Source organism: Chinchilla lanigera, unplaced genomic scaffold (genome assembly GCF_000276665.1).
Source record: "Chinchilla lanigera isolate Chin_1 unplaced genomic scaffold, ChiLan1.0 scaffold00031, whole genome shotgun sequence".
NCBI classification, from domain to species: domain Eukaryota; kingdom Metazoa; phylum Chordata; class Mammalia; order Rodentia; family Chinchillidae; genus Chinchilla; species Chinchilla lanigera.
In genome coordinates this window covers 1,984,949-2,010,192 of record NW_004955432.1, presented here as the reverse complement: position 1 = coordinate 2,010,192, position 25,244 = coordinate 1,984,949, and the positions used below count along the sequence as shown (strand labels likewise).

At 41.4% G+C, this 25,244-nt stretch overlaps 1 long non-coding RNA gene across 1 annotated transcript; it reads right to left on the bottom strand.

The window, feature by feature from the left end:
* Positions 1–8,452: 8,452 nt before the first annotated feature.
* Positions 8,453–20,087, bottom strand: LOC106148893. Its single transcript, XR_001234646.1, has 3 exons — positions 19,988–20,087; positions 8,880–8,965; positions 8,453–8,725 (listed from the first exon to the last, which is right to left on the bottom strand). It is a non-coding gene; the product is annotated as an uncharacterized LOC106148893 (long non-coding RNA).
* Positions 20,088–25,244: the final 5,157 nt, after the last annotated feature.

Here is a 25,244-nt window from a genome sequence, read left to right as displayed (position 1 = left end):
AAAACAAAATGTTTCCTTGGAAAGGTTATGCCTCTGACATTCTATTTTATCTTCATAAAATGCTGGTTACACTCTACTAAATTGATTTTATAATCCACTGATGGTTTCTGCAGTTTGGAAAACATGGGAAGATAACATCTAGAAAGACCTGTGCTGTTCTGACTGCCGATAATTCTTTGAACAACAGCTGATGGTCAGAAGTTTCTAGGAAACCGATTTCAGCTCAGTGTAGAGGAAATGGTCAGGGACATTGAAGAGGATTAGATTTCACAGCAGGTGCTGTGTCTCCTCTGCTGCAGGTTTACAAGTAGAAATTCAGTGGCCATTCAACTGCATGTAGTCGTAAGGATTTTAAAAGAAGGTGGGTGGTCTACACAATCTTCAAGAATTTTTCCGGTGCTAGGCATAAGTGCCTCGATAATTATCGTGAAGCTGGGTGCAATGGTATCCTCCTATAATGCTGGCACTCAGGAGGCTGAGGCAGGAGGACCACTACAAGTTCAAGGGCAGCTTCAACCAGTGAGATCCTGTCTCAAAAAAAAACAAACAAAATCATGAGAACTCACTGCAAATAAAAACTAAAAACTAATATAGGCAAGTATTTGGAAATATGACCGGTACCGGGGAAAAAAGAAAATACGACAGCAGTTTTTACCTTTAGCCTTTTTTGAGGGTTTTGGAACAATTGCAAAGGATTAGCAAAGGGTAACTGAGAAAAGAAGTTGCTTATTGCTCATCTGAAAAAGATATTCCAGCTTTAGTGTATAAGTTCTTTAAGAAAAATGTTTGGTTATTTCTGATTTTTTTTCTACAGATTTAATAAAACCTTGATTGTAATTACTAAAGCTACTTAGTGGTTAAGAAATTAGAATACCTCCGGATGAAATTTCTCTAATTAAGAAAAAGAATCACAAGTCTTATGAAAGTATTAACTTTTGACATACACATGTATGCGCTTCCATTCCCTTGAGAGGGCTCTGGCACACCTACAACTGAGAGGAATCAACTGGAGAAGACACTTTTTTGTTATAGAATTAGGGGTTAGGATGTAACATGAAATGCAGACACATGTGTATACTTTCTCTTCACCTTGTCGTAACAGTGAAATTGAATGCCGGATAACTGATTCAGAAACACAAAATTTAATTTCTTACTACAAGTACTGGATCAGTCTATTCTCTCAAAAAGGCTGGACACAGGAGGGGAGAAGATGAAATGTTTCTTGTTGGGTATGAGCTGCTTTCACAAATGTGACAGTCTCTGCCTCAGTTACATATGTAATCCGGAGGTCATTTACATCTTGCCACCCCATCCGACAGTACGGGGAGGAGGTGAGTGGCCACCACTCAAGCAGTCAGTGCTCTCAGATGTGATCAGACCTCCTACAAGGTGAATTCTACCTGCTGAACCCCATACCTCCTGGTTATGATTCTGCAACTATCTCCAAACACAGCTATTAATTAATCTGTTTCTAACAGGGCCAGAAAGTTAAATTTTCAACAGCTCCATTAAAACTATGACTCCACAATGCACTTAATTTCCAAATTTTCCTATTTAAAACATTGTAGGGTGATGGAAAACAAACTTATAGCAAGCTGGTAGGTTTTAATATTTCCATTACTCTTGGATGCTACAGTGCTTTGTAATTCTGTCTAAAGTTCATCCAGAAGGAAAAGTAAGCCCTCTGACATTTTATCATTTCCTTCCCCAGTGCAGCATATACTTAGTGAGGAATGGTCCTGGGGACTCCACGGGTTTTCAGGAGAGAAAACCCTGTGGATTTGTTCATGTGGCAGCAGGCAGAGTCCAAAAGCAGCTGTGCAGAGCGAGGAAGACTTCAGAATGGTCTGGTTACAAGGGTACCCCACAGGGAGGAAGGACTTCTTGTTTGGGAGGGTGGGTACTGAAGCTCCATTCCAGGGCCTGAGCATGCCAGGCAAATGCTCTATCTTCTGCAGAGCTGTGCCCGAGTCCTGGCAAAGAACAGAGGTTTTTCTCCCTTCTAGGACCGATTATGGCTTCCTCTTTGGCCCACGGCATGGCTGTGAGGGCTTCCACAGACCACTAGGGCATCCATAGAGTGGAGCTGTGTCCTAACATGGCTCTGAGATTGGATAAATAGCCTCAATCTAAGCAGATGCTGCAGCCATCCCCAGCTACCTCCCCAGTTCCTCCCTCAATTACCAGTCTGTATGGGTTTCTTGTGGCTGCTGGAACACAGTGTCACAACTTGGTAACTAGAAGCCACAAGAAGCTTTTTATGGTTTGCATCTGGATGTCCCTCCAAAGCCTCACCCAGTCAGAGGGCTTTTTCAAAGGCAGCTGGATCTAGAGTGTGTGATGCTGGGATTAAGGGTGTGTGATTACTAAATCAGCCCACTGGTTGGTTTGGTACCATTCTAATCCTGGTAGTATGGATGAGATAAAAGGGACAGAAAGATGCTGTCAAGATCCCTTGTTGCTTTGCTAATTTCTGCCCACTATGAACTGTTACCCCTCTGCCATGTGCCACCCTGCCTTGGAGCCAGCCAGTTATGGACTGAATCAAACTGTGAGCGAAATCAACCGTTCCCCCCTTATCTTTGGGCGTCAGGTATTTTGTCTCAGAAACGAAAAAAGAAGCTATTCTTTCACAGTTGTGGATGCTGGAAGTCTGAGGTCAGTACTACAAGGTGAAATCCAAATACTGGTATAGGTCTGTGCTACTCCAAGAAGAATGTACCATTACTTCTCCTGTCTCCAGGACCTGCCCACATTCCTTGGCTTGTGGCTACATATCCAACCTCTGCCTCCATGGGTACACAGTCTTCTCTGCTTTCCTCTTAGAAAGGGAGGTGTGACTGCAGCAAGTGCCACTCCACCATCCAGGCTGACTTCTCACCTCCTCTTCACAACATCCTTGAGTGACTCACATCTGGGAGGCAACACTGATAAATTGAGTGTCAGAGCAAGAACATTGCTAGAAAGGCCCTTACTCAGCCTACAAGTGCTGATGGTTAGCACATAGGCTGCAGAGCTTCTGGCTGTGTGTGACCCTTTCTTTAACTAAAAAAGAAAAAGAGAAAAAGGCAAGTATTCTAAAGTAAAGAAGAGCCTAAACAGTCCTTTGAAAAATAAGAGCAGCCAGTGAGCCTCTGTTTCTTCAAGACCTGACTGCCAGAATTCTTTGCAGAATGATGGCTGTGAGGAGGATGAACAAACGCCCTGGCTCAGTAGTTGTGAAGATAAGAACATGAACTTGATTTGCAAGCTGACCCTGGGACACTGCCAGAGGTTAGGGAAATGAGAGGGGAGGGAAGGAGCCCAGAAAAGTGTTATCAATCCATACTGCCTGGGTGGCTCAGCTCAGAGTCCTCAGGGGCTCCTGTGGAGAGCACAGAGGAGGCACAGGGAGAGAAAGGAGGAATGCCTCCCAACCCTAGCAACCCCACAGAGGGACATCAGCTCTTGGCTTCTTGTTTGGCATGCTCATCAGTTGAGTGAAATCCAGCAGCCAGGATAAAGCTCTTAAGCAATGTTTTTTGCCATAATCAGACTTGGGTGTTTAGAAGTGAATTCCTCAGCTAGTCTCCAGCATCTCTAGATTACGTGTAATATCTGATACAATGTAAATAGCTATTCATTATACTGTGCTATTTAAGGAACAGTGACTGAAAATAAAAACCCAGTCTGTACATGTTTGGTACAAACATAACCATCACCTTAAGCATCACCAGACATTCCACATCTTTTGTGGCAAATGAATTCATATTCAAGGGTATCTACATTTTGTAATCTCATTTATTCTTCCCAGGATAGACATGGAAAGACTTTATAGGTGAGGATAGGGAAGCTCCAAAGTCATACAGCTTGTCCAAGACCCCAAAATCCATAAAGAAAATCAAAGGTAGATCCTAAATTCTGACTGTGACCCTTAGCTGGGGACAGGAATGCTACACTCTTTGTTCATCTGACAAACTTCCGCCTGTCTGCCTGTGATGTATCTGAAAAGTTACTGTTTTTTTAAAAAACCAGACACATAAATGAAGGTTATAACTATATCTAAGCCAAAAAAGAAGACAAGGAGATAAAAAGTTGTTGGTGGGGAGACAGGAGGTCTCTCACACCTGAGAGGTAGGAGGGCACTACAATTGTGTAACAGGTGGGTGGGACTAGCTAGAAGATACACATATGTGGAAAAGTATTGAGAGAGTTTGCCTTAAAATCCAGAGGCAGAAGCCAAAATAAGAAGCTTTGGCAGATTTTAGTAGAGAATCTGAGGAAGAAGGGTGCATGATTGCTGGAGTCCATGACAGGAAGAGCCAAGGATGAGCTTGTGCCTGAGGCAGCCTGCGGGGCTGAGACTGGCAAGAGGGAGTCAGGGTGAGACGAGGATGGGCTGATCCTGGCTGGTGCTTTCGATCTCTAGTTTTCAAGTCGGACTGTTTTCCAGCTAGGTTCTATTTTTGGAAAAACACAGGTATACAGATAGAATTATTCTTAAAATCTGCAGGAACTCATTAGTTAAGGTTTTGAAGAGGAACCAGCTCAATCTATCAATCATTTTGTCAACAAGGAGGGAAGGAATTAGAAATTGGAAAAGTTAATTCCATTCAAAAGAAAGCATAAGAGATGTTGCTGTGAGGCTAGCAAGCACCTTGGTAACTATCAAGAATAATGGATAATGCTCCACAGGACCTCACACTTAATATCAAAGTTAACTGTTTGCATATTCATCCTAAAAAAATACATGTAGGCATTCCTCAGCATAAACAAGCAATTGAGCTCAGGGTCCTCCCCTCCACAGTTACCCAAGTCCACACATGTTCTTTGGCTCCTGGAGAATAGTGTAGCATTTGTGTATAACCTATAAACATATTCCTGCATACTGTAAGTTATCTCTAGACTACATGTAATATCTAATACAGTGTAAATAGCTATTCATTATACTGTGCTATTTAAGGAATAGTGACTGAAAATAAAAACCCAGTCTGTATATGTTTGGTACAAACATAACCATCACCTTAAGCATGTAATACAGGAATGAGATCTGAGACAAACAACGTTCAAACTAGTGTAAGAAAGAGGCTGAAAAGACCCAATCCAAAAATGGGCAGCTGAGAGGAATACACACTGCACAGATAATGAAATACAAATGGCAAATAAATACATGAGGAAATGTTCAACATCATCAGTCATTCGAGAAATGCAAATTAAAACAACTCTGAGATTACACCTTACCCCAGTAAGAATGGCTAGCATTAAGAAATCAACCAATAACAAATGCTGGCGAGGCTGTGGAGAAATAGGAACTCTTCTCCACTGCTGGTGGGAGTACAAACTGGTGAAAGCACTGTGGAAATCAGTTTGGAGACTCCTCCGAAAACTAGGACTAGAGGTCCCATTCAATTCAGCTATTCCCTTCTGGGTATTTTCCCAGGAAATCTAAAAACATCATATCACAGTGATATATATGCACCTATGTTCATAGAAGCACAGTTTGTAATTGCTAAATTGTGGAAGCAACCCAAATGTCCATCCACCGAGGATTGGATAAGAAAATTGTGGTACTTTTATATAATGGAATATTACTCAGCTATAAAGGAAGATAAACTCGAGTCCTTTATAGGTAAATGGTCACAACTAGACACCATACTCATAAGTGAAATAAACCTGCATGTGCAAGCACCACATTGTCTCACTAGTGTAAAACCTGAAAGAGTTAATAAAAACTTGGAGGTATGATAGACATTGTGAAATGGTAAGAAAACGCTCAAGGGTAAAGGGCAACTGGGATGTGGGAAAAGAGAAGGGAAAGAAGGAGAAATTTTGTATGTATGTATATACAGGATAGTTAACATAGTTGATCTACTGTCTTCTATTTCTTTGCTGAAAGAAACTGTCAATGAGTCCTTGATTGATCAGTATTGTATGTCTCTATTTGTTTTCATGAGAAACCACTTTGAAGATATCAATATGTAATACAAGAAGCATTGTTAATTTCCTACCACTTTGTTTGTAACTCTGTATTATTTGTATTGTTCTTTTGCTATTTTGTAAATGGTTGTCTGTCTGTTAATGCTTTCCTCCTTTTATTTTTAAAATAAAAAAAAAGAAAGAGGCTGAAGATAAATATATAAAATAATGGCAGGCTACAGAAAGGCACGCCTACAAGGAACCACTTTTTGCACAGACTGAATGGCATGCTTGGTATAAGGCAAGTTCACATTTTGGTTTTTTGGAAATCTCAGGAATTTTTAACAATTTTCATTGGTCTTTGGTTGGTTGGATCCATGGATGTGGAACTCACAGGCATAGAAATCCTAGTGGAGATGAGGACAGATGCATCTCACACAGGTGGACTAGAAAGAGCTCTGGGCAGCAGAGAAGGTGGGAGGGTTTGGTTTTTGTTTGCTTGTTTTGTTTCATTAGGCAAGCAAGTGAGGGGTTATGAAATTTGAGAAGGCTGCTCCTAATTGTGACTGTTGTCTCAGCAAAGACTATATCAGAAACTCAACGTTGGAAATGGACATCACAGGCTTCTGGGTAGATCAAAATCATAAAAGTCTTAAAGTCCCCTTGTCTTGGTTACTTTTTTCTCACTGCTGGGACAAAATACCTGACGCCCAAAATTAAGGAAGGAAAGGTTTATTTCACTTAGAGTTCGTGGAAGTTTCAGTCCATACTTGGCAGATTATAAGGCAGAGTGGCACATGGCAAAAAGCTACAGCTCAGAGCAGCAGAACACAGCTAAGCCGTAAGCACACACCAGGGCAGAATGGGGGAGGAATGGCCTCAAGCACTCTTTTCCTCCCCCTTACATATGCAAACTATCCACCCCAGGGTGGGTGTAGCTCTCACACCCATCAAACTCTTAAAGCCTGCCCCATGCCCACATGAGGCTTTGGGGGGACACACAGACATAAACCGTAACACCCCTGTACAGAAGTATCACTGACAGACTGCCCTGATGAATATTGTCTGCCTAGGTGATACAGTGGCATTTGAACAGTACTGACAGAGACCCTCATACTGAGCCTGATTCTTAAATTGCATGGCCATAGACAGGCCTGGGCCACTGACATATACGATTCCCAAGGCATCCATGGCAATAACCCCATCTTCTCACCATACTTAGAAGCTCATCATTCCCACAGGTGGCAACTCTAGGAGGAGACCACATGGTGTTAAAATCAGAAGTTCCATGTCCTTTTGTAAGGACACATTCTGAGAGGAGCAGAGGCAGAAACCCCTGAGGAAGGAATCCAGCAGGAGGAGGAAAACCTTGCACAGAGTGAAAAGAGAAACTAATGTGGCTCTGGTCAGCCCTTTGGCCAGCATAGGTCCAGCACGCTGCTGTGCCCCTCAAATTCCTTTTCAATAAAACCATTGTTGGGATGAGAAAAGGTCATGCTCCAGGCTTAATCAGGGAAAGCCAGGCATGAATTCCTCACTTGCTTCTTTGATAGGAAGAATGTGGGGGCTGCATCCCTTACCCACTCAGGAGTTTGGGGAGAACACGAGTGTTCTTGTGACACACAGAGCATCCAGTTGGTACACGGAATGGAACATGGGTGTGTGTATCATAAAGTTTGGGTGGAGATCCACGCATTTTCATGTTCAGACAATCAAACATCTGGGGGGAGTTTACCTCACAGCCGCTAGAGAGGCTTCCTCATCTGTGTCTGAAGGCTGAGCTGAAAGTTTCCCATATGCTGTTTCCTAAAACCATTTTTCCTCTTTAAGAGGATATAGAATAGGAAAACAGAAATAAATGTTGTAGAGTGAATTGGGAATATTTGTATTCAGTATCATTTGGGGAATTATTTTCATTGCCAAGTACTAAACTCCAAGTGCCTGTGGAAATCATAAGCATGTTTTGTCTCCACTGTTGTCATGTTTCCACCCGCTGGGAGGTTCTATGTCATCTGGTCACCCGCACTCAATAAGCACAGCCTTTTATCTGCAGAGAGACGAGGGAGTGTTTGAAAGCTTGACTGTTCCTCGGAGCATCTGTGAGGTGGGAACTGGAGGCTGCAGTTGTGGTCACATTCTTCTTGATAACCTGTCCTGTGTGGCTTCATCGTCATACTCACCTCTGGAAAACCCTTGTGTTGAGAAGAGACCCAAAGTATATTATTTGCAGTGAGGGTTAGATGAGGGGGGTGGACATGCATAGCTCTCTGAGTGCAGTGCATTCTGCATGTCACTCTCAGCCACCTGTACCACTACAATGCAAAAACCTGGCTGATTTGGTGTGGAAAACACCCTGGTGGTCTATTTTTTGCAAGTTTTATGGTGTTGGAGAACAGACCTGACTGCAATGTCAGCAGCACTCAACAGGCTGACCAGAGTTTAGGACTGACTCCTGTGCAGGTTTTTCTCAGGAAGGAAACAGTGTCCTGCTGTTTTCCAGGTGTTTAGTGTTTACCTTCATCACTAAGCATCAGGAAGTCCACCACTGGGCTTTTATTTTTCTCTTTTTCTTTGTCTTTTAAAAAGCAATATGTTTGTTTTAAATGCAATGAGTAAAACACATAGAATGAGGCAAGAGCACCACAGAACGTATGCCACACTCCAAAAGGGCAACTGAGAACAGTCATATGTTGCAGCCATTTGCAGAAGGGGAGACAGGGTTCGGGGAAGCCCCTCAGGACGGTGAAGTCTGGAGAGGGGGCAGCTCCACCCCTGCACCTGTAGCAGCCCATGTTCTGACAGTGATGCCCAGGCCGGCACAGCAGCAGCCCTGGGGACACAAGCAGCACAAGATTTATCCTTAAAATTTTGAGTGAAACCTCCATTTTACAACAGTCATTCTCATTCCCTCTCCACCCCACCCCAACTCCCAGTGAGGAAAAAGATCCATGTTCTCAGTACACGAATGTTGTAAAATTACTTACACTTCAGACCTAGGTTTGCTTTTGCAGATTGCCTCAGGAACATCTTCGTCAAGCAACAGGATTGCCGTTGGCACATCAAAAGCATTCTGTGGATGAATGGAAAACATTGTGGAGTTAGAGCCCACACCATGGTTTGTACATGGTTTGCCCCAAAAGGGTTCATGTCACTGGTCCTTAGTGTGGCAATGCTGAAGGGCTGTAGGTCCTGTAAGAGGTGGGATTTCATGGGAGGTCTTTAGGTCATTGGAGCTGTGCCGTCAAAGGATGAATACAGCTCTTCTCAGACCACCGTCACTCTGGCTTTGTATCTCACCATACAATCTCTCTGGCTCACATACAGTCCCACTACTGTGGATGCCATCTACACAAGGTTCTTACAAGAGCCAGTACCATGCACTTGAACCTCTAAAACTATGAGTTAAATAAATCTTTTACTTTATAGGTTGCCCAGGTTTAAGCATTTCATTACAGTACCAGAACATAAAATTGTACGAACTAATTGCAAACCAATATCCACAATAGGGAAAAAAGGGCTGGGGATTTAGCTCAGCGGCAAAAGCGCCTGCCTGGCAAGCGCAAGGTCGTGAGTTCGGTTCCTGGTACCGGAGAAAAACAAAAACAAAAAAAAACAAACACAATAGGGAAAAAAATAAAATAGAGAAGAGGGGTTTGTTTCCTTTTCATTGGAAAGGAAATAATTTTATTGGATCAAGTGAACTGGCGGATGCCAAATATTAGTTTTTTTAAAAAATTGTTTTCAGGGTCACTGATGTAATCGGATTAAAGATATGTGTATGTCTTTTCCTTATGACAAAAGTTCTCAATTTTAATGTAATTTGAATTTATCTTTTTTTGAATTTATCTTTTGGTCAGAAATAAGTCAGGAAAGCAAGTCACCTGGAAAAAAATCACCTTCACATGGTTAAATAGAGAGATTTTAATATGGACATCTAGTCACAAAAGTGCTGAAATTGCTTAAAAGCCAAGCAGGGGCTACAGAGGTGATCAGAGACCAAGGAGAGCAGGAAGTAGCTGCCACTCCCAATGGAGGAAGTCATCCGTCCAGAGCTAAGGAACTGGCAGCACCCAAAGGGAGCTGAGCCCCTGGGATGGGATTCTACTGGACTCTGGACCTTTGGAAGAAAGACCATCTAGGAAGGGACAAGTCATTGTCAGAGGAGCCACCAGAGTTACAAAGGCAGGAAGAGCTTGTGTCCCTCTCCTCCCTCCACACTCCCTCCAGTGAGTCCAGCCAACGGCCGCTACCCAGGGAGCTAGGACACCATCACTTCCATGATGAGAAGGAGACCCAAAATATATTATTTGCAGTGAGGGTTAGATGAGGAGGAAGGTGGACATGCACAGCTCTCTGAGTGCAATGCATTCTGCATGTCAGGGAAGAAGGAGGGGAAATGGACCTGAGAAGGAACTGTCAGGTGGCACACGCTTGATGATTAGTGCTTACTGGGTCTTCTTTAAAAACCCTTCCCTCTTCTCAGCGCATGACTGGATCTTCTACACTTCCTCCAATAAGCTGCAAAATCTTCACAGGTAAGTTAACAGTCCACCTGCAGCTGGTATATGTATATTCAGCGGGGTAGGGGTAAAACTGCAGTTTTGTTTTTATGGAACTTTAATAGCCTCAGTGCCATTTATTGAAAATATCATCTCCCCACTGTTCTGTAATGCTCCTTTTTTCTAATGTTTGTACTTTAAAGAGAAAAAAAATAAAAATAAAACATACTGGTAAGAAAGTATCAATAATTAATACATTGCATATTGTTATCTTTATAGTAGTTACTCAGAGTACAAGATATATGCGTGAAATATTGTCCAAACAATATTAACACAGACCCCTCTTTTCAATGAACTAAGAGAAAATAGCTGTATAACTATCCTAACTATCTTTGTATATATATTTTTCCTTTTCCCTTCCTTCCTTTCCTCTTTCCCCTATCATTGTTTCTCTTTTCTTTTGAACACTTTCTTCCCAATTCACAATATGTATTGTACATTTTGAATCTTATTTAATTGTTCAGTTTCTCACACTGGTGAGACAATACCATGTTTACACATATGGCTCTGATTTATTTCACTTATGAGTACAGTCTTGAGTTGCATTCACTGACCTATAAAAAAGATGTGTTTTTTTTATATAATGGAATACTACTCAGCCATAAAGAATGATAAACTTGAAACTTTTATAGGTAAATGTAATGCTCCTTTGTCACAGTCAATGGACTATATCTGGGTGGTCTGTTTGTGGATTCTCTATTCTTTTACAATGGTTCATCTTTCTATTTCTATAATATTACTAATTTTTTTTTTTTTGTATCATCACTTTTAATAAATAACCTGTGTGTGTTCTTTTCTGGTAGAGAAAGTCTGAATGATTTTTGCAAAAATATTTTTCAATTACTGCCTTTATGTGTATCTATATAAATTTTAGAATCAATTTGCCAAATTACCTCAAAAATATCATCAACTGAGATTTTGTTGGGGATGGTCTTGAATCTACAGATAAATTAATATTTTTAAAATAGGTTTTCCAACTGATATATGCAGTGTATCTATAATGTTTCTTAATTAAGTTTTCTGGTTTTCTGGTGTCATTCATGATGTGTTAGTAGTTACTTCTCATTCCTGGTAAACAGAAATACAGTTTATGTTTTTGGTGAAAAGAGTTTCTGAATTTCATTGAAAATTCTAGTTTTTCTGGGTGTTCTAAGCATATCATCATCAAATAATGATGGCTTGTTTCTTCATTCTTGTTACTTAAAAATGACAATTTTGTGCTAGCTATGGATTTCAGTACAATATAGAATGCAAGTGGTGATCTCTTTCTTTTGTCCCCAATTTCAAAGGAAGCTTTCAGAGTAATTCAATTTAGTATCATGTTTGCCCTGTGGGTTGGTAGATTTACCTTCGGGCAAGTTTTTAAAAGTTCCCTTCCATTCCTCTTTTGTAAGAGTTTATACTAATACATTTAAAATGGGTGTTGTAGTAATAAATTATAAAGTTACAAATGGATGTCTTTTGTCAGATGCTGGCTGACGCATGCTAAGGACACCATAGGTTCTATCCTTTGTGGCTGTCAACATGGTAAATGTTATTGACTGGTTTTCTTGGCAGCCTTGCCTTCTTGGCATAAGCACAACATGGAAAAAATCTGTTTTTCTTTTCCTGTTTTGTTTGATTTAGCCTGCTTCTCTTTTATTTAGGATCGTGTTTATGTTTCTAATGAAATTGGCTTGATAGCTTTCTTCTCTTCATTGTCCTTGCCACACTCTGACACTAATGCACTAGTTTTCCTTGCTGCCGTAATCCACCACCTCAGTCTTAGTAGCTTTGATGATAGAAGTGTATGAGCTTATAGTGCTAGAGGTTAGAAATCCAAGGCAGTTCTTCCTCGGCTCAGATCACACTTGCATGCAGGTTGTGCAGAGGTGGGAATTTGTGAGTCTGTGTGTGTGTGTGTGTGTGTGTGTGTGTGTAACCACAGTCAAAACAATCATAGTGTAAAATAGCCAGAGAACAAATTGACAGGAGTGCAGCCACAGTTCATAGCTAATGCAGTCAAATTTGTGGGCCTATGGCTATGACTGCATGTGGATTTAGATGGTGCTTCTTGATTTCTCCTAAACCCCAGTTCCCAGACTTTTCTCCTTGGAACCTTAATAATCCCAAGTATATTGAATATTTCATGATCAAAAAACAAAGATGATTTTCCTGCAAAATAGGCCAAAAAGCAGGTTAAACAATGTTAAACACGTGCCTCATCACAATGTCTTCATTACGCTCAAATGCATTGTGCATTTCCAAGTAAAAATGTGAAATTCGGGCTTCCAAATTTATATGTGCTTCTAGCTGGCAAATGCTACTTTAGACCCATGATTCTTGAACGATTTTGACTGTAACACATATCAGCAGAGCCAAAATAATAAGGAAGAAACGGAGAGCTCAACGGCTCACTTTACCTTCCGTTCTCAGTTTCCACTGCAAAGGAAACCCATCAATGGAATTGCATGCTGGCCCTTGTAAGACGCACACGGGAACAAATTTGTATCGTTTTATGGCCTATCAGCAGGTTTTTATGACCCACCACAGACATACCTGAGGAACACTGCCCTAGATTATAGCGCATTCTTATAATTGTTTAAATGGACACAACTTCATAGAATCCATAATGAAGACGTAAACTTTGTTTGAATGCCGATTATCAACTTAAATACAACAAATAAGACTTTTCCTCCTTTTAATAACGATCATTTACTCTCTATTATACAAACTGTGGTTGTTAGAGCAGTATTTCTATAATCATCTTTTGGTATGTCAAAAAATAATGATTAATTTGCATGCATATATGCTGCAAAAAAATCCACACCATTAAAGAATTAAACATTTCAAAAAGCTATTTATTGAAGTGTGATGCATTTTCCACCCCCATGGTTGGAATTATTTGTCTTCACAATAACTGAACTCAACAACCCTACAAAATGTAAAGGGGGAAGTGTTTCCATATGTTAAATAGCTTCCTTCTAAGGAGCATGACACAAATGATGGGGCAGAGCCTAACATGTGTTAGTCATCTCTGGCATCATCCAGGAAGTCATGCCCATGCTGCCAGACAGGGAGAGAGGTACTGACATGCGCATGTGTGGGCTACGGCCTTCTGGAATTTTCTTGTGACCATGTGCACCTCGTGCTCCTTGTCTCTCAGATTCACACAGGCTGCTCTCAAGGGCACTGAGGCCGCTCTCACTGAGGCTAAATGGAGCCACAGCTTGCTTAATAATAACCTAGGCCAGATGTGACTCCAGTGTGCAGGCGATGTTTTCTCCACAATTAGTTTGCTCAGTTCCCCTTGCTTCCCCACTGCCTCATTCCAGACACACACTCTGGATATTTATTCCACAAGTCACCTGTTAGCAGCCACATGGCAATTTGGTCACCAGTCAGAAACAAGCTGCTGCTATTGAAGTGTGTATAAACTAGAAATAAATTACTGAGCAATTACTTAGCCAAGAGCAAAAGGGCCTGCAATAATTAACTGGATATAGTCCTTTTGATTTTTTTAAGTTTACTCTTAGAATGGTAGAAACTCCCTTTAACTATTAATTTCTGGAGATGATGCTTTCTATCAGCAGATGCATCACTACCATTTATTATAAAAGCCCTGTGAATATGTTATCTTCACTGCATATATGCATACAAGCAAAAAGCAGAGATAAGATATTTCAAACAAGAGTATGAAATTGAAGTAAGCATATTTCTTGATATCTAAATTTGTTTATCCTTGCTAAAGAGAACAAGTGACAAAGTAACCATATTTTTCATAATAAACAGTCCTTGCTTTAGTAGACTCAATTCCTCAAATATATATTAAAAATATATGTTGATATTTGTATATATGCATGCATGCATGTATAAACGTATAGATGCATAGTACAGTGTTGGGTGAGGAGATAAGAAAATATCCAGGCAACACTCCTGGCACTTTGTTCTAGGTCATATTGCCTTCAGTAAGCTCAAAATTCCTGAGAAAGGTGTAGGTCTTGAAACTCACTGGGGCAGTGCCTAACACAGGGTCTTCAGGTGCCAACCATGGAGACCACTGCTAACACTGAACACTGACTTCTCAGTGCTGTTCATGACCCCCTCACATAGCTCCCCATCGCTGCCATCCGCACTATTAGATGAAATGTAGATACACGGCAGTAACTCCCCAAGGCATTCAGAGCTGACAGTGTGGCCAGGGACTGCTCTTGATCCTGTCTGGTGGGTAAGTTGTTGTATGAAGGTCATTTAAGCTACACTGGGAGCAGCATTAGGAAGGAGGAGCTTGAGCACGCTCTCTGAGAAAAAAGCTTGAGCAGATCATATAAAGGTGACAGGCGTTATGGGAGGAGCGACAGCATGTAAGAAGGTGGAAGCTCATGCTGCCCCATACGACTGTCACCAGCCCTGTGTGCATGTCAGGTATGAGAAATGCAACCTTCTCAACTGACATTTGCTGTGTCTTAATTACTTACTGGCTTTCAGTCATCTCATATGATAATAATGCAAAGTATCTGATGAATAGTTTTATTTATTACATGTTAAAATGGTATTTTGGATGTGCTGGTTCAAATACATTATTAAAAACACTTTCACCTATTTCTTCTTGCTGTTTTAAAATGGTTAATAAAAAATTTAAAATTCTATCTGTGACCTGTTTTTTGGTTTTCATGTTCTTCGGAATTGTGCTGGCATAGGTACACACAGCAGGATTGCTTATCTAGATTCCTAGGTGATAAGCCCTGGATAAGCTGTGACTGACTAATAAGCACTTCTGGCTCTGACCAACTGAATCTCAGGATCTTGTGAAGGACACAGTGAGATGAGACTGGAACAGTGCAGTGGACAAGGAGCATGGACCAGAAAGTGGACAAGGGACATGTGCTTGGTAGAAATGGGAGGCCACTTGATAGGACATTGCCACCCTTGGATCTTTGTTTTAAAATCATCCCTCAGCAATGGACCACACTGAAGAAGGACATCCATCCGTCAAGGCACTAACTTGAAGGTCTGACAAGGTGGCCAGGGCCCCCTTTTGTAGAAGTAATTGGGAGAAAGAGATGGATGATGGTGATGGGATGAGGGAGAATTCATGAGATTTAAACTGCTTGGCAACAGGAGGTGTTGAAAGAAATAATGTGGGAATAACATAGGTAGGATATGCAAGCTCTTGACTGAGACATGGAAATACATATGGGTCAAATATCTGTTGTACGTAAGTTGAGGCAGTGGTTTTGTGTTAATCACTTAGAGATGGTTATTGTTATGGTTTAAATCTAAAATGTTCCCCAAAGGTATCACCTGTTCAGACATGGGGCTTTGGAGAGGTGATTGAATCGTGGGTGTACTCACTCATAGTGGACCAATGATGAGTTCAAGCATTGTTAGGAGGTGGGGCCTGGTTGGAGGAGCAGGTCACTGGGAGTGGAGGGAAGGAGAGGGCAGAGGAAAGGGTGTCACCGTTTTCTTGTGTCTGGTTCCTCCACCTCCTCTCTGCTTCCTAGTTGCTGCAGATGAGCAGCTGTCCTCTGCCATGCATTTTCCCCATGCTGTTTCTGCCTTGGTGCCATGTACTGGACCAAAAGAACTGTGAGCCAAATAAACCACTCCTCCTTTAAGTTGCAAGTGTCCACAACTGGAGATTGATGAACGTAACCATTAAACTACAGGAAAAAGAACAGTTCTGGACCTCAGGAGAAAAACCCTGATGACAGAAGTTTGGGAGTCATGTTACTAGATTTTTTTCCTGAAAGTAATAGTTTTCAGAAAGATGGATTACAGGAAATATAAAGTATGAAGAAAAACATCAGAACCCAGGACAGAATCTTGCCAGAGGGAAGGCAGCAGGGACATGCAGAGCAGCTACTTTTGAGTGACATTTGGAGCAAAACAGGACACAGTGAAGGTGCTGGACAAGCAACCCTTTGGGCCATTCTTTGGAGATGATGCTCTCAGAGGATCCAGACAGCCAAAAGATCTAAAAAAGAGAAAACAGTGAAGAATACCAAATGTCCAATAAGTACATTAAGTAAGCTCTGAGGACCGGCAGTGCTCAGTGAGTAGTGAGAGGCCACGTGAATGACCCCAGGATAGCACAGGTGGTAGAGCCAGCTGCAAGGGGCTGAGAGCAAGTAGGACAATTTGGTTGTGAAGGTGAGGAAGGGATAAGGTTCAGATGGAGGGGAGGAGGGAACACAGGGAAAGCAGTAGAAATTCACTGGGGACATATTCCAAGACCCCCAGGGGATGCCTAAAGCTGCAGATAATGTCAGAATGTAGATGTACTATTATTGTTTTCTATACACATATACTCATGGCAAGGTTTCACTTACAAATTAGGCAAAGGAAGAAGTCAATAATAGTAAGTAATAATAACACAGAACAGCTATAACAAATATTTTGCTGAAGTTTTTGTGAATATGGTCTGTCTCTGGAAAGAATCAAGACAAATATTAGTATTTTTGGATGACAGTAACTGAAATTCTAGAGAGTAACACAGCAGGTAAGAGGAGATTGTGTGTTTATTTCCTGCAGGAAAAGATCCAGTAGGAAGAGGTGAGGAAGAGGAGGGACATGTTCCTGGACAGAAAACAGGCAACATGGTTGCTGAGGAAGTAAAGCCTGAAGTCAGGGGACTGTCCTACAGGAGTCTCCATCTCCCCTCCCCGGTAATCTTAGGTGCTCTAAGGAGGGCTGGGAAGGAGCAGAGGGCTTATGACCTCACCTACAGTTTAGAAATCTTTATAAACCAAGCAAAAAATACTTGAGGTTCGTTGTTTAGCATTCTGAAGTCTCAGCACATTTATTTTTCTCTGTTTGTCATTAGCCCATAAATATTTCTGTCACTCCAGTCTGTCTAAAGTTTTTCTGGAAAATCTCTCATTCTTTTTTCTCCTCAGCTAATACCCAGCCTTGAACACTTCCATATCTGAGTTATGCACACGTTGTCCATCCCCACAGATTTCAAAGGGAACTTGAAACACAGAAGAGAGCCACTAAAGCTGGTCCAAGAGTTGTTACAGGAGCTTTTTCAAAGACCTCTGGTGCCCGAAGATCTATGGGCATTGGAAGGGCTTGAGATGAGGCTGGGAATCGCTGGAACATAGTCACGCTTACCTTGTCTGAACTGTGTGTCTCACGGGGAGAGACTGTGGAGGAGGGACTCCACAGAGCCAGGTCTGTGAAAGGGTTAGGAACATAGCACAGTGGGGGTGGGAAGACCACAGAACTGAGGAAAAAAGCTGCCTCCCTGCCACATTTCCTCCTACAAAGTACATTTCAGATGAGTAAAAAGTTTTCAATAAGGTGAGACCCCAGTTTTTGATTCTTTGAAGTATTTCCCTTGCAGTTTGGTTTTGTTCATAAACTCTCTGCCTACCCCTATGTCTTCAAGATTTCTACCTACTTTCTCTTCCAGTATATTTAGTGTTTCTGTTTTAATATTTAGATCTTTGATCCATTTAAACTTCATTTTAGTACATGGTAATAGACATAGGTCTAGTTTTAGTCTTTGGCATGTAGGAAGCCAGTTTTCCCAGCACTATTTATTAAAGAGGCTAGCTTTCTTCCAGTGAACATGTTTGGCCCTTTTGTCAAGATAAGGTGTTGAGTGTGTTTGTAGTTGTGGCTGATCTGTTACATTGATTCTCAGGTCTGGTTTTTTGCCAGTGCCATGCTGATTTTATCACAGTAGTTTTATAGTATAATTTCAAGTCAAGGATTGTGGTGCTTCCTGCCTTTCTTTTGTTGCCCAGGATTGCCTTTAGGTAAATTGATGCAACTAAAAACCATACTCATAAGTGAAAGAAATCAGACTCATATGTGTAAACACTGTATTGTTTCTCTAGTGTAAGAAACTGAAAGAGTAAATAAGATCCAAAATCTACAATAGATACTGTGAAAGAGAAAGAAAGTGTCCAAAAGGAAAGAACCACTGGGATAGGGGAAGGAGAAAAGAAGAAAGGGAAAAGAAAAAAAAAAATATATATATATATATATATGCACACACACAAGATAGCTAAGATAGTTATACTACTAATTTCTTTTAGTTCATTGAAGGGAATGGTTTGTGCTTATCTTGTTAGATCAATCTTGCATGCCTATATTTTGTAACCTGAGCAACTACTTTGAAGATAACAGTATGCAATATATTAACCATTGTTAATATCCTATTATCTTGATTTAAAATTCTGTATCATGGTTTTCATTGTTTTTTTTTCTCTTTCAAATAAGCTTTCAACATAAAAAACACTATGAAACTAAGTAGAACATAGTATTAATTAAAATGTTTTTTACCCTTAATCTTTCTGATTTCTTAATAAAAATATATACATACATTATAAAAGTTATACATACCTTAAACTTTTGTATAGTATAAGTAAAATAAAACAGAAAACAATTCTCACTTATAAACAAGGTTGAAGAAACACAGAGAAAAATAATAACCTAAGTGCTAAAGGGTTAATATTCTTTTACTTGAGAACAATTATAAGTAAGAAAAATATGTAATAGCCATATGATATCCATAAGCAACACAGATAAAAATTACAAATAGCCAATGGAAATAAGAATAATATAACTCCAATGTCACTGGCAATCAAAAACATGCCTACTAAAAATGAAGAATTCTTCACTAATTAAACTAGTAAAAATTTCTAAAGATGATAAATAAGTACAGATAAGTACAGATAAAAATATGACCTAAAGGTTACATTGACCACATGGAAATATAGTAGACTGTTACATCCTTCTGAAGAGTTCACCAATTATGTCAAATTATAACACTGGGAGGGCATGGTGGCACAAGCCTGTCATTCCAGCACTCTGGAGGGCTGAAGTAGGATGATTCAAATCCAGTCAAATTCAAAGCCAGCCTGGCAACTTAGCAACTTTTTGAGATCCCATCTCAAAATAAAACATAAAGAATGTAAACATTATGCACTGCAAACGTGTACCCCAAAAAAGAAGGGGATCAAGAGACGTGTGCAGGGGAGGGAGGGAGAGGGGACGAGAAAAGGAATGAAAATGTGTTACTCACATGAGCCAACTTCTCACATGACCACAAATATTATGCACTACACACATGCTCTAATAAACTAAAATTTTAAAATGTACAAAAAAGAGAAGACAAAAAAATAAAACAAAAAAGGGCCGGGGTTATAGCTCAGTGTGAAGGCTTTGTGTTCAATCCCTAGAACCACTTTAAAAAAAAAAACACAAATATATATATATTTGGAAAACACAAATATTCTTGGCCTAGAAAATCCACTACAAGGAATTGGGTCTGCGTCTAAGGAGAAAAATGCACAAAAATATTTGTGCCCTACATATCTGCTTATGAACAGCTTACATGAATTGCTATATACACATAAATGAAATAAATCAGTAAAAATTATCATATTGAATATCAATTTATTAATTTACAAAGATAATCATTACTTAATGTTTTAAATAACACCACCCCATTTACATAAAATTCCAGAGGCTAGAGAGAGAAAAAAGAAATACAATGCTTGGAAGAATAATGAACAAAAGCAACCCATCTCACTTACCTCTTGTTATAGTTTAGGTATGGAATACCTCCAGTCCCAAAGTCTCATGTGTTTAGGAGGTGATCAGATTATGGGGATGCTGTCCTCTTTAGTGAACTGACCCACTGGTGAGCCCATGTGCTGTGAGAAGGTAGAACACAGTTGAAAGAAGTATGTTGCTGGGGGCAGGCCAGAGATCCCTCCAAGGGTCCTCTCTTCTCTCTCCACCTTCTGGCTGCCGTGAGGTGAGCAGCTTTCTCTGCCAAGCCCTTCTACCCTGATGTTTCTGCCTTGGAGCCAGCCAATCACACGTGGACTAAATCCTCAGCACCGTGAGCCAAATTATACCTCCCCACCCTCAAATTGTGGGTATCAGGTATGGTATCTCAGTAATGGGAGAGCTGACTAATACATTTCTGAACCATGGAATTAGAGGTTATTTCTTCCAACTTTTCTAGACGATTTGAATGTTTTTTACAAAAGGTCATATATACCAAGTGGTTTTTGACATACAACTGTGCACATGCATTATTCATTATGCATTTCTGAGAACAAAACTTCAAGTGAAAATAGTCACAAAATCGAGAAAACAAAGATGCCAGAGAGTGCTCACTTTGGCAGCAGATATACTTAAAACTATGCCAGAGAAAGCCTGGCAGAGAAGGAAAGAGCCCGTAGATGAGGCCGGCAATTTCAGATTGCATGAAGCTGATGGGGGGTCGTGAAGAAACGGCTGCCACACCGGGGCTGAAACTAGACATAAAAGAAGCCAAGAAGATCTGTGTGGTGCAGACAAAGGGCCTGGTGTAGTCTTCCTCTTCACACCACAGATCCAGTCCTAAGGTTTCCTATTTTTTATGGAACAAGATGCCTTTGTTTCTTCATGTGAAGGAAGGGAAAGCTCAGCAATCAGCAGCTGGAATAGAGGGAAATAGTCTGGAAGACTTAGGCTGAGAGGCCCTAGACAGCTTCACTCAAAATTTGGTGATTTTCAAGGGTAGCTGGAAGGCTGGGATCAACCAGAAGTATTCAACAGATGCTGAATGCTCTACTTGCAGTATTTAGGGTTCCCGTGATGGCCAGCAGAAGTGGCAAAGCTGGCTGTGACCCAGCTTGGGGAATCATAGCACCATTTTCACCAAATTCTGTTAGCCAAGCAAGTCACTAAAGCCATCCCAGATTCAAAGGGAGGAAAACTGGACTACCCCTCTCTGAGGTATCTTCATGAGAGGGAGTTAGGAAATGGCCACTAACTCCAGATCTACCACTTGCTAGTAGTGTAGTTGCAGACATGTAATTCAACCTTCTTCAGACTTAGCTTCCTCATCTACAAGATTGGGACAGCTAAAAATATTCACTGAGTGGTTTGAAGCAATAAAGTGTCATGCAATAAAGTGTCATGACCTGACCTCAAAGGAAAGTCAGTTCTGTATGCCAGGGCTTCCTTATCTATAAGATGAAGTTGAAATGTCTCTCTTTGAAGGCCACTATGAGGATGAATGATGCACAGTGGAGTGTTGTGATGCAAAGAGAAGCTTTTAAACTAGTTATCAAAGCATTTACTGGGCTCAAGAAATTAGTCCCCTCTTCCTTTTTCTCTTCTTAATTGGTCTTCTGCCTTGGTCACACAGCTAACTCCAGATTTGTTTAGAGGTTATCAGAAATGCCACAGAGAGAAGCTGAGAGACCAGGGCATGAGAGCAAATAATCACGGTCAATGATCCTGAGCCCAAGGCTTGACATTAGAAGGTCAATGACGATGCAGAGATTTTTCTTCCCTGCACAGTGTTAACCATCTTCCATAAGTGATTCTGTGCTGCTTACACTGTGGACAGTTAAGATTAAATACCTGTGCATTCCTTACCCTTGCTTATACATGTTGTACTTTACCTTTGTCAGTACTTGATCAAAGCATTATTCTCATCAAGCATAAAACTTATAGCAACACTCGACCCTATAGTTGCTTAATATCAGGTTTTCTAAGGACAGGCTAAGGAGCTAGGGGGACTGAGCTAGAGGGGAATGGTAAGCAGGGATGTTTGTTTAGTGCCTACACGTCTGACACTATGGTAAGGACTATATAATGATGTAATCTTCCACATCTTCAAAGTAGAGCTGATGAACTGCTAAAATGTACTAGTGTTGCTGGGTTCTGGGGACTCTGTCTAGAGATTCTTTCCAGTTTCTTCTCATCTTGAACAACAAATTAGAAAAGGCAAGCCAAAATATATTGAGGTTTTACAGCCATTAAAGGTAGGAAAGGAGTGAGTGTAGCTCAACTAAAAGTAGGAAAAGGAGTGCACTCTGCAAGATACAAGCGGACCACTGTGAAAGAGAAGCATAGTGATCACACAGTTAATGGTTGCTGTCCTTTGTCTCCTGCTCCTCAGGGTGATGTCAGGTCTGGGCTGTCTTATCAGAAACCTGCTTAATTTCTTGGAGAAGAATTGAAGATAAACACTGTCTGATCAATTCTAAGTATAGAGCTTTAGGATATGTCTCCTGGATCTCTGTGACTGACAGGTTACAACCACTTGGCCAGCCAGTTTGGCATGTCCTAATCTCCTGCCTCAGTGGTTGCCATGTGCCAGGCACTGTTGTTAAGTGCTTTCAAATACACCTTAACTTGGGTTCCCCCTAAGTAGGCCCTTGAGATAAGGACTGGTGCACAGGGAGCAACTTAGGGAAGTAAGTAGGGATGAACGAATGAGAAGGTACATGAGACACTGAAGACAGAAAACCTAATAATGGTTAGGTCCTTGCTGTTGGCAAGTGGGCTCAGTCCTACTGGGGAACTTGAAAAGATGCTGTTCCAAATTACTCCACCAGAGGTTGGAGGAGCTGGAATGTTTATCCAGGACTGACTCCCATCCCCATGGCTTGAGGTTTGTCCCCAGGGCATGAACTCCAGTAGTAATTCTCTCGCTGGGAGGAAAGGGAGCAAGCAAGCCATCTACTACCAGGGCCTCAGGCTTCTAGAGAGAAAAACCAGATACATGAGATGAAGAGGTATCCACAACCATTGCCCACCTGTGCATAGCTTCCCTGGGGCGAGGACCATCTAGGTCTGGCCATCAACCACTCCTGCTTCATCCACATGATCCCCACATTTGACTGCAAGAAGAACCAAGCCACAGAGAGGTGAAGTAACTTGCTCAAGGTCCCACAGCTAAGAAGATGGCAGAGTCAATCATTTTAACTGCTAAGTCAATATTAACAGCTTAGCCTCTCTTCACTATTTTACCTCTCAAATCAGGGATGCTAAGAAATGGACCCAACAAGGTCAAACAGCTATTAATGCAGATCACTAGTAGCAGGGAAAAGTGTATGGGAAATCTGAAATGCCTGATCTCTGTGGTGTAACCTACTATCTTCCGAGGACACTGGCTCCAAAGAGGAAAGTTATCTCACTTGGTAACTAACTCCCCTACTCTGAAGCAGCTTCCTCTTAAAGCCCACAAGGCCCCAGTGACATTCCCTTTCCTAATGAATGATGGCCATATTTTGTTGATGCCCCAGGCTCTCTCACTCTGCCTTTTTATGATCGAGGAGCTCTAATAACTGGAACACAATACCACCTACTTACAGTAAACACATGGCCCCCTTCGTTATTGACAATCCCTGCTGTAGGCTTTCTCTTTGAGTGGCTACCTTAATAAACAAGCAATTACTGGGAAATAAATGGATAAACAATGTACTTCTTGGGAGGGGCTAATAAATCTCTGGCTCTACATCCTCAAATTTTTCTTCTACTTTATTACTCCCATTGGCCTGCGTCCACATCTATCCATGCAGGGAAATAATGAATCTGTTGATCAATTAGAGAATCCGTGGCCCTGTTTTGACATTCAGCATTAAGCAGGAACTAATTGCCTGATTCCTGGTGCTTTCTAAAACACATCTCAGCAATCAATAAGCCTGTGATGATGTTTGGAATAGAAGAGCAACTTTGGCTGGGCCAAAGGAGGCCACCATGTCCCTACCATGTGTCCTGGAGGCTCTGGGATCCTCCGAACTTGTCCTGAGAGACTTTTCTCCCTTCCCTAAAGCTCTGTGAGGCTTCCTTGGTAACCACACCTTAATCTATGCCTCTCAGGACACCCTAACACCTAGGGTAGAGCCATTCTCTAGGAAGCCACTGGAGTGGCAGAGTTAATAAGAAGGAGATGGAAGAGCGGAGACATCTGAGGCTCTCTGCACTGTGTAAAGGCTGAGACTAGCACTGTTCTCAGAGAACTGAGAGCTTCCCCACACCCAAGAGGAAGCCACAATCAATAATTGGTGACACTTTTATGGAACATGAGAAAGCATTTTCCAGAATGCTCTAAAAAGATTTCCAAAGCACCACAGAAAGATGTGAGGGCTCTGATACCCCTCGAGCCTCCCATCTTCTCACCTTGGACTCACCCAGTTTTCACAGGACTCTCCTCAGTTGCAAAGGGCACTAATGTCCCAAGCATCCTAGGGGTGTTCATCCTGCCTGAAGCACCACAGGGGACGGAGAGTCTGTTGTTCTCCCATCCCATGTTCTGTAAAAGTCCATAGATGCTGCCTGGACCTGAGGCATTTGCCCTGCCAATTGCCCAGACAGACTGTATCGGTCTCCATCACACACTGTGCTCAAGGGTGCCCACATTATCATTATTGGTAATCACCATGAAGGGGAATTAAATGAGTTTGTAGTTGAAATACAAGGAAAGGATGGCACCATCTTGCCCTGCTAAACTACCTTGGAAGGAAGAAGAGATGGAATTTCCCTCCAAGGAGCCATAGACGTGGTTCCACAGAGTCTGAGTGGGACTGGCCAAATGCTCCCAGGACTAAATGTCCTATCTTTTAAAACCCAGATGCTTATTTCCATTCACATGCCCGTGTAATGAGGTCTAGATGAGAAATTGAAATAAAACATGATCTATAAGCAGATTTACCATTATAAATAGAGCCATTTTCAACTCTTTCCACCAGTGAGCCATCCCCTATGGAAAAGCAGAGAGACAGTAGTAGCTAAATGCCCCTTTGTCTGACGCCTTTGTATAATGACATTTTGAGGAGGAACACGAAGCCAGTTTTTCCTACAAAAGGAGACAATCTCTCTGTTTCTAGGGGAATAGTTGGCATTTTGTGTTGTTTTCTTTTGTTTTTTAGTCTCAGCACACTGCACACAATTGTCAGTCTGGCCTAGTGGCATTTACAGTTTCTCTAAGGGTGCTTGCTGTCTGACACCACATAAGAGAACTCAGGCTTGCCATGGGAGTCACTTTCTAAACACACCTGAGAA